At 39.8% G+C, this 18,264-nt stretch overlaps 1 long non-coding RNA gene across 1 annotated transcript; it reads right to left on the bottom strand.

Annotated features, from left to right (window-relative positions):
• Window positions 1–9,926: 9,926 nt before the first annotated feature.
• Window positions 9,927–16,952, bottom strand: LOC115194789 (uncharacterized). Its single transcript, XR_003878482.1, has 2 exons — window positions 16,705–16,952; window positions 9,927–10,001 (listed from the first exon to the last, which is right to left on the bottom strand). It is a non-coding gene; the product is annotated as an uncharacterized LOC115194789 (long non-coding RNA).
• Between the last annotated feature and the right edge of the window lie 1,312 nt (window positions 16,953–18,264).

Consider the following 18,264-nt stretch of genomic DNA (forward strand, 5'->3'; position numbering starts at 1 on the left):
ACATGATGGAGAGGGTTTTACACCCAAATCCGGAGCTACATGGCTAAAATAATGTAGGCCTGCTTACAATATAAAAAGGCAGCAAATGTCAGCTCACTATTTTACTCCTCCCCAACTTGACATTTTAATAAAGCTTTGTTGATTAAGATGCATTTCCAGTCGGTTTCACGAGACACACAAACCCTTTATCAACAGCCTTGATTACTGTCAAAATTCATACCATAACAGCACCAGTTTTTGGTTGGTATTAAATATCCTGAAATGCCTGAAATGAGCACTTTGGATCCCGTTAACGTTTCCCATCTGAGCTCAAACGAGCTGATATATGACAGCTAAATTACCAATCCTTGCGCAACAGTTTGAAAATAGCAGAGTGCTGATACTGACTTTGACTTTAACTTGTTATAGATAGGGGGCAGTATTTTCACGGCCAGATAAAAAACGTACCCGATTTAATCTGGTTATTACTTCTGCCCAGAAACTAGAATATGCATATAATTAGTAGCTTTGGATAGAAAACACTCCAACAGTTTCTAAAACTGTTTGAATGGTGTCTGTGAGTATAACAGAACTCAAATGGCAGGCCAAAACCTGAGAAGATTCTGTACAGGAAGTGCCCTCTCTGACCATTTCTTGGCCTTCTTTGTCATCTCTATCCAAAACAAAGGATCTCTGCTGTAACGTGACAATTTCTAAGGCTCCCATAGGCTCTCAGAAGGCGCCAGAACGTTGAATGATGACTGTACTGTCCATGGCTGAAAAACAGTAGCGCATTTGGTAAGTGGTCGATCTGAGAACAATGAGACGGGTGCACGAGTGCACGTGAAGAGTCCATTTTAGATTTTGAGTCTTTGAACGGAAAGGACGTCTCCCGGTCGGAATATTATCGCTTTTTAACGAGAAAAATCGCATAAAAATTTATTTTAAACAGCGTTTGACATGCTTCGAAATACGGTAATGGAATATTTTGATTTTTTTTATCACGATACGCGTCTGCGCGTCACCCTTCGGATAGTGTCTTGAATGCACGAACAAAACGCCGCTATTTGGATATAACTATGGATTATTTTGAACCAAACCAACATTTGTTGTTGAAGTATATGTCCTGGGAGTGCATTCTGACGAAGAACAGCAAAGGTAATCCAATTTTTCTTATAGTAAATCTGAGTTTGGTGAGTACCAAACTTGGTGGGTGTCAAATTAGCTAGCCCGTGATGGCGAGCTATCTACTCAGAATATTGCAAAATGTGCTTTCACCGAAAAGCTATTTTAAAATCGGACGTAGCGAGTGCATAAAGGAGTTCTGTATCTATAATTCTTAAAATAATTGTTATGTTTTTTGTGAACGTTTATCGTGAGTAATTTAGTAAATTCACCGGAAGTTTCGGTGGGTATGCTAGTTCTGAACGTCACATGCTAATGTTAAAAGCTGTTTTTTGATATAAATATGAACTTGATTGAACAAAACATGCATGTACTGTATAACATAATGTCCTAGGAGTGTCATCTGATGAAGATCATCAAAGGTTAGTGCTGCATTTAGCTGTGGTTTTGGTTTTTGTGACATTATATGCTAGCTTGAAAAATGGGTGTCTGATTATTTCTGGCTGGGTACTCTGGTGACATAATCTAATCTTTTGCTTTTAGCGTCCCACCTAGCCCATAGAGGTTAACGTTACCTCAGGCTGACGGTCGGTCGGTAACCCCTTCACCATAACCCTGGACATTTCTAATGGAGGAACAAGCAGAGGGCTTCAAAGTAAACATAGGAGTCTTTATCATTTGGAAACTCCCGTTTGCAGCATCGAAAGTGCCCTTCATCGCAAAGTCTTCCTCCGCGAAGTGGTGTCTACAGAACCTGCTAGTTCGAGCACGTCCTTCCTCTTCAGGACATGGAGCCACTTCTTCAAAAGTTGTGGGTCCTCGGGCAGCCGATGGTAGTTTACCAAGGGATTTTAAAGTTGTGGGTCCTCGGGCAGCCGATGGTAGTTTACCAAGGGATTTTAAAGTTGTGGGTCCTCGGCCAGCCGATGGTAGTTTACCAAGGGATTTTAAAGTTGTGGGTCCTCGGGCAGCCGATGGTAGTTTACCAAGGGATTTTTAAGTTGTGGGTCCTCGGGCAGCCGATGGTAGTTTACCAAGGGATTTTTAAGTTGTGGGTTGTTGGGCAGCCGATGGTAGTTTACAGAGGGATTGTTTTTGGAGCCAATTCCTACAGCGGGGCGCTATACAGTTCATGTTTGAATTACTCCTTGTTGTTGCCATCTGCGTTTTCCGCACCTAACCTCACCCTCTCCGACTCTCCGGGTGGAAACTCAACACCAGACACGTCGCCGATTCCTGCCGTCAGTCGTTACTATGGCGATTTATAATGCCTCTGACCACAGCTCAAATAAACCTTGTTGATGATCAAAATACTAAATGTAGAGATGTTTTTATGTTAAATGAACATGGTTAGTATTAGTGGATTACATACATCAAGGCCTACTGCTTGGAACTGTATATACTGACGGGTTATTTTATTATTGACCCCGTAGCGTTTGATTTAAAAACCAGGTCAGTTATCCAATAGTAATACATGCATCAATCCACTGAACCTGTTGACCAATCATCATCCATCCACTGAACCTGATTACCAATCATCATCAATCCACTGAACCTGATTACCAATCATCATCAAACCACTGAACCTAAGGTTGACCTATCCATCAATTCCCTTGCTGCCTATAGTCCTTGTGTAATATCTTTAACTGCATGTCATTACCTGCTCCTTATAGGTCTCAGACTGATGACCTGTCTCCATAGCTCTATATAACAGACTGATGACCTGTCTCCATAGCTCTATATAACAGACTGATGACCTGTCTCCATAGCTCTATATAACAGACTGATGACCTGTCTCCATAGCTATATATAACAGACTGATGACCTGTCTCCATAGCTCTATATAACAGACTGATGACCTGTCTCCATAGCTCTATATAACAGACTGATGACCTGTCTCCATAGCTCTATATAACAGACTGATGACCTGTCTCCATAGCTCTATATAACAGACTGATGACCTGTCTCAATAGCTGATAGAAACAGAAGGAATATCCTCCCCAATGACACTACTAATAACTGTCCTGATGAGGAAGAGACGTCTCCATTGTCCCTGAACAGTTTGAAGTGTTCAGTCAGAATGACAGAGCCACTTTGTTCCCACTAGTCACATGGTCAATCATGATGACATCATAACAAGACCTGTTAGCTGGAGGACAATGTCTCTACCACAGGTCACCAAGGAAACAGTAAGGTAACACTACCTACTGACATTCAATAATGTTAAAATATTACACTGGAGTCACGTTCTCACACAATGATGTCCTAGTTTATTAAAACAAGAAATCATCAATACATGGAAAATACCATTCAACTGCATATACATGATCAATATATAATATACAGTGGGTCTGAAATTATTGACACCCTTGATAAAGATAATAATGACTGTATAAAATACATCAATATATAATATACAGTGGGTCTGGAATTATTGACACCCTTGATAAAGATAATAATGACTGTATAAAATACATCAATATATAACATAAAGTGGGGTCTGGAATTATTGACACCCTTGACAAAGATGAGAAACAATGACTGTATAAAATAAATAAAAAAATAATTAAAATACTGAGCTATATCATAATGTGTCAATTGTATTATTTTTTTAACAATTGAGCGATGTCATCCTGAGAGAAAAATCTTTTGTTGAACAAGTAGTATTTATTTTCTCAAAAAGTTCGAAAGATTCTAATAAATAAAGTAGTCAAAAGTATTTTGTCCCAATATTGTTCCCATCGACTACATCAACATTCTGAATCATTTTGACCCCTACATTTTTTAAAATAAAATATTACAAAAAAATATATTTATGAGCAATTGTTAGTATAGTTTAAAATAATATAATTCAGACTACATCATCTCTATTCTGACCTCTGTAGACATTTTATTTTAAGCAATCGGTCAGTATTTTATTTATTTAATATTGTCATTATTGCTAACAAGGATGTCAATAATTTCCTCTGTATATTCTGAAGATGAAAACTAAAAAAGTAGAGCAAAGAAATAAACTTAACCTGTCTGGGGTATGTGGGACGATTTCGTCCCACCTACGTAACAGCTACTGATATTCCAGTGGCGCGATTTTTGAATCGTTAGAAATACTATTACTTCAATTTCTCAAACATATGACTATTTTACAGCTATTTAAAGACAAGAATCTCGTTAATCTAACCCCACTGTCCGATTTCAAAAAGGCTTTACAACGAAAGCAAAACATTAGATTATGTCAGCAGAGTGCCCAGCCAGAAAAAATCAGACAGCCATTTTTCAAGCTAGCATATCATGTCACATAAACCCAAACCACAGCTAAATGCAGCACTAACCTTTGATGATCTTCATCAGATGACACACCTAGGACATTGTGTTATACAATACATGCATGTCTGTTCAATCAAGTTCATATTTATATCAAAAAACAGCTTTTTGCATTAGCATGTGACGTTCAGAAAACGCATAACCCCCGGCAAACTTCCGTTGAATTTACTAACAGTTTGCTAAATTACTCACGATAAACGTTCACAAAAAGCATAACAATTATTTTAAGAATTATAGATACATTACTCCTCTATGCACTCGATATGTCCGATTTTAAAATAGCTTTTCGGATGAAGCACATTTTGCAATAATCTAAGTACATAGCCCGGCATTACAGGGCTAGCTATTTAGATACCCACCCAGGTCAGCATCCACCAAAATCACATTTCCTATAAGAAAAATGTTCTTACCTTGCTTGTTCTTCATCAGAATACACTGCCAGGACTTCTACTTCAATAACAAATGTTGGTTTGGTCCCAAATAATCCATCGTTATATCCAAACAGCGACGTTTTGTTCGTGAGTTCTAGAATGCTTCTTCCCGGTTTCGCGCATGGCGCATTGGCGTGTCAAAAATGTCTAAATATTCCATTACCGTACTTCGAAGCATGTCAACCGCTGTTTAAAACCAATTTTTATGCCATTTATGTCGTAGAGAAGTGATAATATTCCGACCGGGAGTATGCATTGAGCCTAAACAGCCGAATAAAATTTCTCCTCAGAAGCGACTCATGCACGCGCATCATTCAAAGGTCCTCGGAGCATCCACTTACAAAAGGCGATAATATGTTTCAACCTGAGGCTCCCTCGTAAACCTTCAGTTATTTCGCGGGCTCTGAGAGCCTATTGGAGCCCTGGGAATTGTCACGTTACAGCTAAGATCCTTACTTTTCAATAAAAAGATGCAAGACGCACGACTCCTTGTCAGACAGGGTACTTCCTGCTTGAAACCTTGTCAGGTTTTTGCCTGCCATAGGAGTTCTGTTATACTCACAGACACCATTCAAACAGTTTTAGAAAATTCAGAGTGTTTTCTATCCAAACCTGAACAATAATATGCATATTCTAGCTTCTGAGTTGGTGTAGGAGGCAGTTAAAAATGGGAACATATTTTTCCAAAATTCTCAATACTGCCCCCTAGCCCAGACAGGTTAAAAAAGTCAAATAAAAACAGGCACATTGAAGCTAAAACAGAAACATTTCAATAAATGGTTTTATCAGGAACTGATAAAGGAGCCTCACAATAAAGGAACAGAACGGAGCCAATGGATTGTCAACAAACATGGAAACCATGGAAACCACATGTAGTAAATGAAGTAAAACTTCAAAGAGTAAAGAACTAACTACTGGAAGTGGATTATAGAGTAGTGACCAACACGTTGATCAAATGACTCTGTCTCACCAAGATTCATATCACTCAGTTATATACTCAGAAACTCAGCTTTGTTAGGAGGGATAGGTCTCTATAGAAAGTTACTGTCTCTCTATAGTAACTCAGCTCTATAGTTATAGTCTCTCTATAGTAACTCAGCTCTATAGTTATAGTCTCTCTATAGTTATAGTCTCTCTATAGTTATAGTCTCTCTATAGTTATAGTCTCTCTATAGTAACTCAGATCTATAGTTATAGTCTCTCTATAGGAACTCCACTCTATAGTTATAGTCTCTCTATAGTTATAGTCTCTCTATAGTAACTCAGCTCTATAGTTATAGTCTCTCTATAGTAACTCAGCTCTATAGTTATAGTCTCTCTATAGTAACTCAGCTCTATAGTTATAGTCTCTCTATAGTTATAGTCTCTCTATAGTAACTCAGCTCTATAGTTATAGTCTCTCTATAGTTATAGTCTCTCTATAGTAACTCAGCTCTATAGTTATAGTCTCTCTGTAGTAACTCAGCTCTAAAGTTATAGTCTCTCTATAGTAACTCAGCTCTATAGTTATAGTCTCTCTATAGTAACTCAGCTCTATAGTTATAGTCTCTCTATAGTAACTCAGCTCTATAGTTATAGTCTCTCTATAGTTATAGTCTCTCTATAGTAACTCAGCTCTATAGTTATAGTCTCTCTATAGTTATAGTCTTTCTGTAGTAACTCAGCTCTATAGTTATAGTCTCTCTATAGTAACTCAGCTCTAAAGTTATAGTCTCTCTATAGTAACTCAGCTCTAAAGTTATAGTCTCTCTATAGTTATAGTCTCTCTATAGTTATAGTCTCTCTATAGTAACTCAGCTCTATAGTTATAGTCTCTCTATAGTAACTCAGCTCTATAGTTATAGTCTCTCTATAGTAACTCAGCTCTAAAGTTAAAGTCTCTCTATAGTAACTCAGCTCTATAGTTATAGTCTCTCTATAGTTATAGTCTCTCTATAGTAACTCAGCTCTATAGTTATAGTCTCTCTATAGTAAACTCAGCTCTATAGTTATAGTCTTTCTGTAGTAACTCAGCTCTATAGTTATAGTCTCTCTATAGTAACTCAGCTCTAAAGTTATAGTCTCTCTATAGTAACTCAGCTCTATAGAAAGGTATAGTCTCTCTATAGTTATAGTCTCTCTATAGTTATAGTCTCTCTATAGTTATAGTCTCTCTATAGTAACTCAGATCTATAGTTATAGTCTCTCTATAGGAACTCCACTCTATAGTTATAGTCTCTCTATAGTTATAGTCTCTCTATAGTTATAGTCTCTCTATAGTAACTCAGCTCTATAGTTATAGTCTCTCTATAGTAACTCAGCTCTATAGAAAGGTATAGTCTCTCTATAGTAACTCAGCTCTATAGAAAGGTATAGTCTCTCTATAGTTATAGTCTCTCTATAGTTATAGTCTCTCTATAGTTATAGTCTCTCTATAGTAACTCAGCTCCATAGTTATAGTCTCTCTATAGTAACTCAGCTCTATAGTTATAGTCTCTCTATAGTAACTCAGCTCTATAGTTATAGTCTCTCTATAGTTATAGTCTCTCTATAGTAACTCAGCTCTATAGTTATAGTCTCTCTATAGTAACTCAGCTCTATAGAAAGGTATTGTCTCTCTATAGTTATAGTCTATAGTAACTAATCTCTTCCTCCCCTCTCCAGATCATCCAGATCATCCTTCTTTGGTCCAGCAGCCAGTAAAGACTCCATCTCCATCTCTTCAATCCTCTCAGACTATTAAAGATATGCAGATTTAAAATGAAGCAACAACACCATAATAAACTGACCAGTAATTCTAGGAAACATTAGAATCATTAAGACTGTGATTACCTTGGGAAGGAGTCTGTGTTTTCTGTTGACCACCTGGAGAATGGTTTTGGATTTGGGTGGTCTCTAATAACTCTCCCTGAGGACAAGAACAGATAGTCAGTCAGATAGACAGAATAGATAGAATAGATAGATAGATAGATAGATAGATAGATAGATAGATAGATAGATAGATAGATAGATAGATAGATAGATAGATAGATAGATAGATAGATAGATAGATAGATAGATAGATAGATAGATAGATAGATAGATAGATAGATAGATAGATAGTCAGTCAGAACACACGTTGGTGAGCAAACCTTAACATGACATTGCAGACACAGACACACGTGAACACACACAGACAGAGACAGAGACACACACACACACACACACACACAGAGACAGAGACAAAGAGAGACAGAGACAGAGACACACACACAGAGACAGACACACACACAGACACACACTACTTACTCAGCTCTTCTTTGAGTTCATCTGTAAAAATTAAATAAAGATAGTGAGAATTAAATAATCATTGAATCATGAGATTAATACACTACATGACCAAAAGTATGTGGACACCTGCGATTATCTAACATTAGATAGAAACACTACATGACCAAAAGTATGTGGACACCTGCTATTATCTAACATTAGGTAGAAACACTACATGACCAAAAGTATGTGGACACCTGCTATTATCTAACATTAGGTAGATACACTACATGACTAAAAGTATATGTACTCCTTGCTGTCCCCAGTCCTGGTTGTGTTGCTTGCTCCAGTTTCAACTGTTCTGCCTGCGGCTATGGAACCCTGACCTGTTCACCGGACGTGCTACCTGTCCCACACCTGCTGTTTTCAACTCTCCTTCTTTCCCTCCACAGCACCTGCTGTCTCTAACTCTGAATGCTCGGCTGTGAAAAGCCAACTGATATTTACTCCTGAGGTGCTGACTTGTTGCACCCTCGACAACTACTGTGATAATTATTATTTGACCCTGCTGGTCATCTATGAACATTTGAACATCTTGGCCATGTTCTGTTATAATCTCCACTCGGCACAGCCAGAACAGGACTGGCCACCCCTCAGAGCCTGGTTCCTCTCTAGGTTTCTTCCTATGTTCCTGCCTTTCTAGGGAGTTTTCCTAGCCACCGTGCATCTGCATTGCTTGCTGTTTGGGGTTTTAGGCTGGGTTGCTGTATAGCACTTTGTGAAATCGGCTAATGCAAAAAGGGCATTATAAATACATTTGATTGATTGATTGATGTTGGGCGATTAGGCCTGGCTCGCAGTCGGCGTTCCAAATCATCCCAAATGTGTTCGATGCGGTTGAGGTCAGGGCTCTGTGCAGGCCAGTCAAGTTCTTCCACACTGATCTCAACAAACCATTTCTGTATGGACCTCGCTTTGTGCACAGGGACAATGTCATCCAAAAACACGAAAGAGCCTTCCCCAAACTGTTACCACAAAGTAGGAAGCACAGACTCGTCTAGAATGTCATTGTATGCACTCCACCCGACACTTGGCATTGAGCATGGTGATCTTAGGCTTGTGTGCGGTTGCTCGGCCCTGGAAACCCATTTCATGAAGCTCCAGACAAACAGTTATTGTGTTGACGTTGCATCCAGAGGCAATTTGGAACTCTGTAGTGAGTGTTGCAACCGAGGACAGACGATTTTTACGCGCTTCAACACTTGGCGGTCCCATTCTGTGAGATTCTGTGGCCTACCACTAAACGGCTGACACATTTTTGCTCCTAGATGTTTCCACTCCACAATAACAGCACTTACACTTGACCAGGGCAGAAACTTGAACTGAATTGTTGGAAAGTTGGCATCCTAAGACAGTGCCACGTTGAAAGTCACTGAGCTCTTCAGAAGGGCCATTCTAATGACAATGTTTGTCTATGGAGATTGCATGGCTGTGCGCTTGATTTTATACACCAGTCAGCAACGGGTGTGGCTGAAATAGCCATATCTACTATTTTAAAGAGTTGTAAACATACTTTAGTATATATAGTGTAGTTAACCAGTGTAAATATATAGTGTAGTTCATCAGTATAATATATAGTGTAGTTAACCAGTGTAATATATAGTGTAGTTAATCAGTGTAATATATAGTGTCTAGTCTATTCTAGTTCTTCATTAAACAATGATGTCCTTCCCCTGTAGGATGGAGACTGGTCCACATTGGAGTCTCGACCGTCATGGTAAAGATGGACGACTTCCAATCTCGGGAAAAATCTTGTCCACCTCACCATCATGGTCTCAGCGCTGACACTGGGTTTCAGGGAACATGGTAGAATGACGTCATCACCAGCTAAGGCAACAACCTGAACCTCAGACGACTCTGGAGAAAAACAAAATGACAGTCAGAGAAAACTGGACCATCAATCAAAACACCATTCATTCCTATGTGAAGACTCAACAGTGCAATGAAGACAAATTAAGTTGGTTAAGATGGCGTCTCATGTGGGAGATTTATGTAGACAGTTTGAGCTACTCTAGTGACGTTACAGGCTAGCTCAGTGCTGCCCCCTCTCATTAAGTACCTGAAGTTGAAGGCCAACCAGGGTACTGCAGGCTGCCATTAAACTACACACTGACTTAACAAAGCATTATGAACACCTGCTCTTTCCATGACAGACTGACCAGGTGAATGCTATGATCCCTTATTGATGCCACTTATTAAATCCACTTCAAAACAGTGTAGATGATCATGTGTTAAACCCGGCACGTGATTTGGGTTGTCAATTAATTTTGTCCCGCTCCCATAAAGCCCAATGAGCTGCAATATAATTCACAGCACGTCAAACAGTGGTGCATTGCCCCACACCCCTCATCCCAGACCCCTCATCCCAGACAGTACACCATCCCAGACCCCTCATCCCAGACAGTACATTGTCCCAGACCCCTCATCCCAGAACCCTCATCCCAGACCCCTCATCCCAGACCCCTCATCCCAGACAGTACATTGTCCCAGACCCCTCATCCCAGACAGTGCATTGTCCCAGACCCCTCATCCCAGACCCCTCATCCAAGACAGTACATTGTCCCAGACAGTACATTGTCCCAGACAGTACATTGTCCCAGACAGTACATTGTCCCAGACCCAGCCACACCATAGCCAGCCAGTGTGCTGTATCATATCATCACTAATGGCACTAACCAAATCTTCTACCGGACCGAAAGTTCAAATGTGTTGTGGATAAATGTCCATGCCAAGTTTCAGTTCCAACGGGTCGATGCTGTAGCCTACAGAAAATGTTGGTGGTCAAAATGTTATGAAATAAAGGATTAAGGAATGACTACAGAAGAGGGAAAGTGTCCAGACAAATACATAAACTGAACAAGTTCCACAGACATGTGACTAACAGAAATGGAATAATGTCCCTGAACAAAGTAAAAGTAACAGTCAGTATTTGGTGTGGCCACCAGCTGCATTAAGTACTGCAGTGGATCTCCTCCTCAAATCCTTTACAATGAAGATCTGTGAAGTTATTTGGATTTTTACGAATTATCTTTGAAAGACAGGGTCCTGAAAAAGGGACGTTTCTTTTTTTGCTGAGTTTATATAGCCTTCAAAGTTGGCCTGTTGGGGGAGGTTTATGACCCCCATAAATACCTTTCCCCTTTTCTCTCTCTCTACTCTACAGAGGGACTCTGGAAAGCCTTTGTTAACATAGAGAGTCTGGTCAAAAGGTTGGAAACGGAACCATATTTCGGTAATCCAACCAGTTGAAAATATGCGTTGGTACTTAATGAATATGATGTCAGATCCGTTGTTGACTGAGACATTATTACTGATGACAGGACGACAAACTGTATCTTGGAAAGTCTACACATTCTAGTTATCAGATTCACATGGAATTGTTGTGCAATTTAAATGTTTAAATATGAAACTATTTTACTTTGTGGCTGTGGTAACTAGTGGAAGCCGTTCTCTCATGCCAAACATGATGGTTATCAGGTTATCATGTGGGGCAGCTAAGCAAAACAATTGTGCCTCGCTTAAGGACACATCAACAGATTGTTCACCTAGTCTGCTCTGGGATTCAACAGATTGTTCACCTAGTCTGCTCTGGGATTCAACAGATTGTTGTTCCAGATTTGGCAGTTTAGAAGCATGATGAGAAGATTTAGGGCCATGCACAGACATTTGCTCAAACAAAAAGAATGGCAGCCCGGAAATTGTATTTCCTGGAACAGCAGTCGTCATTGAGAAATGATTACAGAAAATGGGGAAGGCAGCACAATCTGACGAGTAAAGTCCTTGGCTAAACTACTTTGAAATTGAATAAATTCAGCACTTATTAACGATAACCAACACAATTCAAGTCAAAATAGAAGATTAGGAAAAACTGTATCCATGACTACATCCAACCCCACTCTAAATACTGTATCCATGACTATATCCAACCCAACTCTAAATACTGTATCCATGACTATATCCAACCCCACTCTATATACTGTATCCATGACTAGATCCAACTCTATATACTGTATCCATGACTATATCCAACCCCACTCTAAATACTGTATCCATGACTATATCCAACCCCATTCTAAATACTGTATCCATGACTATATCCAACCCAACTCTATATACTGTATCCATGACTATATCCAACCCCACTCTATATACTGTATCCATGACTACATCCAACCCCACTCTAAATACTGTATCCATGACTATATCCAACTCTAAATACTGTATCCATGACTATATCCAACTCTAAATACTGTATCCATGACTACATCCAACCCAACTCTATATACTGTATCCATGACTATATCCAACTCTATATACTGTATCCCTGACTATATCCAACCCAACTCTAAATACTGTATCCATGACTATATCCAACTCTAAATACTGTATCCATGACTACATCCAACCCAACTCTATATACTGTATCCATGACTATATCCAACTCTATATACTGTATCCCTGACTATATCCAACCCAACTCTAAATACTGTATCCATGACTATATCCAACTCTAAATACTGTATCCATGACTACATGCAACCCAACTCCATATACTGTATCCATGACTACATCCAACCCAACTCTAAATACTGTATCCATGACTATATCCAACTCTAAATACTGTATCCATGACTATATCCAACCCAACTCTAAATACTGTATCCATGACTACACCCAACCCAACTCTAAATACTGTATCCATGACTACATCCAACCCAACTCTAAATACTGTATCCATGACTATATCCAACCCAACTCTAAATACTGTATCCATGACTATATACAACCCAACTCTAAATACTGTATCCATGACTATATCCAACTCTAAATACTGTATCCATGACTACACCCAACCCAACTCTAAATACTGTATCCATGACTATATCTAACCCCACTCTAAATACTGTATCCATGACTACATCCAACTCTAAATACTGTATCCTTATTGTGGCTAGCTTCACAACACAACACGTTCCGGTCAAGCCTCACTAGCCAGATGAAGCTAGCTGGCTGCTGATAACGTTAGCTTTTGGCAACAGGGTTAAGTAGCTGGCTAGCTATTTATTTTCATGAGCTGAAGTTCAATTTCAATAGGTGAACAACAAGTGGCAACCTAGCTAATACTTACCAGGATTCCTAAATCATTGGTAAGAATAATTAAAATGACTGCAGTTTCTACTGGTCATTGTTTTCAGGCTGGTTGTATTGATGCTAGCTAGCTACCCCAGAAGTTGCGGTCGAACAAATAATGCCTTATTACCAACGCGGTATTGTAAACACATTGTTCGTGGCCGGTGTTTGCAGACTTATGTACAGCTTTGACAGTGCTACTGATAGTAGAAATTCAGAACACACACACACACACACACACACACACACACACACACACACACACGTTATTTGACGTGTCAAATTAAAAAGCCTATTTAACACTTCAAATAGTGTTATTTAACGTGCATCTTTTTTGACACGCAAAGACCCAAACGGCGTTCCATAGTATGTCATGAAGCTAATAGCAGTGACGGTATTACTGTGTAATTCCAGTAGGGCAACATCTGAAAATTAGTGCACTTGGTAGTGTGTACCGGTTCTCGACCAGCTGCGAAAGCCAACATCACCCACGTCAGAGAACGGTTGATTGTCAAGGGCAATGAATTCCATTAATGGATTTCACCTTCGAGTTGTCTCGCTGAAATGTTCTTACTCTTTCAAATGACTGCTGGACTTGCTGACTGCTCGATCGACACAATGTGGGTTAGTTTTGGAAAGCTGTGTTGCACGTGTAGCGCAATTTGTTTTACGTGGCGTCATTACGTCATGGAACTACGTTATATAGGGACGCACGTCAGCTTTGACATCGGTTTTTCACATCGGCGTTAAACTAGATCGGGCCGATACCGATGTTGGCATTTTTAGCTAATATCGTCCGATTCCGATATGTTCACCGATATATCGTGCATCCCTAGTGGAGTGCTGCACAGATGGTTGTCCTTCTGGAAGGTTCTCCGATCGCCACAGAGGAACTCTGGAGCTCTGTCAGAGTGACCATCTGTTTCTAGATCACTTCCCTGACCAAGTCCCTTCTCCCCCAATTGGGCCAGTCGGCCAGCTCTAGTAGGAGTCTTGGTGTTTACAAACTTATTCCATTTAGGAATGATGGAGGCCACTGTGTTCTTGGGGACCTTCAACGCTGCAGACAATTGTTGGTACCTTTCCCTAGATCTGTGCCTCGACACAATCCTGTCTGTCTCGGAGCTCTACGGAAGATTTGTTCGATCTCATGGCTTGGTTTTGGATCTGACATACACTGTCAACTGTGGGACCTTATAAAGACAGGTGTGTGCCTTTCCAAATCATGTCCAATCAATTGAATTTACCACAGGTGTAGTCCAATCAAGTTGTAGAAACATCTCAAGGATGATCAATGGAAACAGGATGCACCTGAGCTCAATTTTTAGTCTCATAGCAAAGGGTCTGAATACTTATGTAAATAAGTATTCTTTTTTTTTACCAGTTTTCAATGTGTCAATATGGGGTTGTGTGTAGATTGATGAGGAAAAATCATGTAATTTAATCCATTTTAAAATAAGGCTGTAACATAACAAAATGTGGAAAAGTAAAAGGGGTCTGAATACTTTATCAATACACTGTATCATTAACTCCAAAATTACTGTAACAACTACAGAATGCCCCTTTAATTTAATTCTCTATCAATAGTCAATTGCATCCAGTATCTTCACAAGGTCTTTGCTGTTGTTCTGGGATTGATTTGTACTTTTCGCACCAAAGTACGTTCATCTCTAGGAGACAGAACGCGTCTCCTTCCTGAGCGGTATGACGGCTGCGTGGTCCCATGGTGTTTATACTTGCATACTATTGTTTGAACAGATGAACGTGGTACATTCAGGCGTTTGAAAATTGCTCCCAAGGATGAACCAGACTTGTGGAGGTCTACAATTTTTTTTCTTAGGTCTTGACTGATTTTGTTTGATTTTCCCATGATGTCAAGCAAAGAAGCACTGAGTTTGAAGGTAGGCCTTGAAATACATCCACAGGTACACCTCCAATTGACTCAAATGATGTCAATTAGCCTATCAGAAGTGTCTAAAGCCATGACATCATTTTCTGGAATTTTCCAAGCTGTTTAAAGGCACAGTCAACTTAGTGCATGTAAACTTCTGACCCACTGGAATTGTGATACAGTGAATTACAAGTGAAGTAATCTGTAAACAATTGTAGGAAAAATGACTTGTGTCATGCACAAAGTAGATGTCCTAACCGACTTGCCAAAACTATAGTTTGTTAACCACTTGAGCCACAGACTCCAAATAAGTGTCATGCTGTTGGAAAAATTGCGCACAACACTGCACAGGTCTCATTTTCACAATTCAGACATGAATTAACTTTGCAAAGCTAATAAACATGTGGAAATGTGAGCAGTGTTTTGAATTCCTAGTTGAATTAGTTAGGGAGCGTAAACAAAGTACAAACTTTTTTTTATATTTGAATTTCAATAGCTCCTTGTTTATGTGACCTACTGACCTCAAACAAGGTTCAGAATGTCCACTCAGTGGGCGCCTTGATGGAGGCCTCCTTGTGCACCTGGTGACCCACCCACTTTTATCCGCTCAGAGACTAAGTCTCCAACCCAACCTCCAGCCTGAGTGCTGCCCCCAGCCCCTGAGTCACGCCCGGTGGCATCATCAGAGGCTTTTCTGTCTTACAAACTGGACATCAGTTGCCGGTACTAACCTTCAGCGAACTTTAACTGCGTTTTAACACCTAATCGACATCAAGTGCCAGCGCAATATTTATAGGCTTGAGAACCAAATACCCCTCGCAGTATCTAGCGGCACCATCAACCGGGTGACTGAAGAAGCAACAGAAAATAATCCCCCCTTTCAATCATTTGCCCTTGTTTGAAGTCAGTAGGTCACATGACCAAGGAGCTATTGAAATTTGAAAGTTTGTAAAATTGTGTGTGATTAAAACGGACAAACTAAAGGGTGTGCAATGTGTAGGCCCACTGAGTGGACATTTTGAACATTGTTTGAGAACAGTAGGTCACATGATCAAGGAGCTATTGAAATTCTAAAATTGTAATAATTTAAAATTGTGCGATATGTGAATAGACAAAAAGTGTTTGCATTGTGTGTCTATGCCATCGGGTTAGCTAGAACCAGTATTGACAGTTTTAGGAGTATTGGTTAAAGAGCTATTGAAATTAGAAAAATGTGATTTGCCACTATGTTGACGGTCCCTAACTGCTGTTGATGGACGTAAGGAAAACTACAGGCGAATATCCAACAATATCCAACACTTAACCTGCTACGAAAAAGTCACTGCCGTATCCAAGTAGCGTGAAAATAGTGTTTCTCTGTCATGGACACCACCACAACCCCAAACTGTCCTGTCTGATCAGACAACTAACTACACAGTGACGACAAGACATCTACATTTCCTGCACTTGAATTCTCCCCATTTCTTTCTTGTTAATATTATGTTCAGATAATAAAATAGCCTACAGGATAAATAATGAAGGAATAATGTTGTGTCCTACCTGTCGTTATCAATGAAACACTGATGAACAGAATCCCTAAACACCAGACCGCCGAGGTCGGAAAGGTCTTCATTTCACTACAAAACAAGTCTGACTCCAAGGTAAAGCTGTTTGTAACTGGTGAATAAAACTATTAGGAGTTTAGAAAAATAAACCAAAACAGTCGAAAGGCTAATTTGTCAACGAACAGAATGTAACACGACGTCTGTTCCAGAAATAACGGGGGAAAAGGGTGGTGGAGTTTCACACTTTACGTTTAATTATAGTACTTCTAGTTACCTATCATCTCGCGATATCTAGCTCCATCTAGTGTTCTGATATGGACATTAACTGCATGTCATCTCGCGATATCTACCTCCATCTAGTGTTCTGATATGGACATTAACGTCGTGTCAAATGTCCAAAAACACATATGATCACAAATGTGAATCGTGAAATACACATCACAACAGGCGACTGGTCATTCAGAGCAGGTGGGTTGAACCCCACCTGTTTACCTTTATACACACACTAACTAACTATATATTCACACACTACCGTTCAGAAGATTTAGGACACCCACTCATTCAAGGGGTTTTCTTTATTTTTACTATTTTCGACATTGTAGAATAATAGTGAAGACATCAAAACTATGAAATAACACATATGGAATCATGTGGTAAACAAAAAAGTGTTAAACAAATCGAAACATGTTAAATTTTAGATTGTTCACATAGCCACCCTTTACCTTGATGACAGCTTTGCATACTTTTGGCATTCTCTAATCTAGCTTCATGAAGTAGTCACCTGGAATGCATTTAAATTAACAGGTCTGCCTTGTTGAAAGTTAATGTGGAATTTCTTACTTTCTTAATGCGTTTGAGCCAATCAGTTGTGTTGTGAACCTGGAATGGAGTATTTAGAAGATACTCAAGGCCCTGGTGGCTGTAGGGGAAACCTGGAATGGAGTATTTAGAAGATACTCAAGGCCCTGGGGGCTGTAGGGGAAACCTGGAATGGAGTATTTAGAAGATACTCAAGGCCCTGGGGGCTGTAGGAGAAACCTGGAATGGAGTATTTAGAAGATATTCAAGGCCCTGGGGGCTGTAGGAGAAACCTGGAATGGAGTATTTAGAAGATATTCAAGGCCCTGGGGGCTGTAGGAGAAACCTGGAATGGAGTATTTAGAAGATACTCAAGGCCCTGGGGGCTGTAGGGGAAACCTGGAATGGAGTATTTAGAAGATATTCAAGGCCCTGGGGGCTGTAGGAGAAACCTGGAATGGAGTATTTAGAAGATACTCAAGGCCCTGGGGGCTGTAGGGGAAACCTGGAATGGAGTATTTAGAAGATACTCAAGGACCTGGGGGCTGTAGGGGAAACCTGGAATGGAGTATTTAGAAGATACTCAAGGCCCTGGGGGCTGTAGGGGGAACCTGGAATGGAGCATTTAGAAGACACATAAAGGGAAGTGAATGAAATAAAAAACAGAGTGGTTGTGATGTCATTCAGAACAGATTAAAAACAGGCTACATGACTGAGGAAAATAATGTATTTTATTCTATATGCTACAAAGACTAAA

This window comes from Salmo trutta, chromosome 5 (genome assembly GCF_901001165.1).
Source record: "Salmo trutta chromosome 5, fSalTru1.1, whole genome shotgun sequence".
NCBI lineage: Eukaryota > Metazoa > Chordata > Actinopteri > Salmoniformes > Salmonidae > Salmo > Salmo trutta.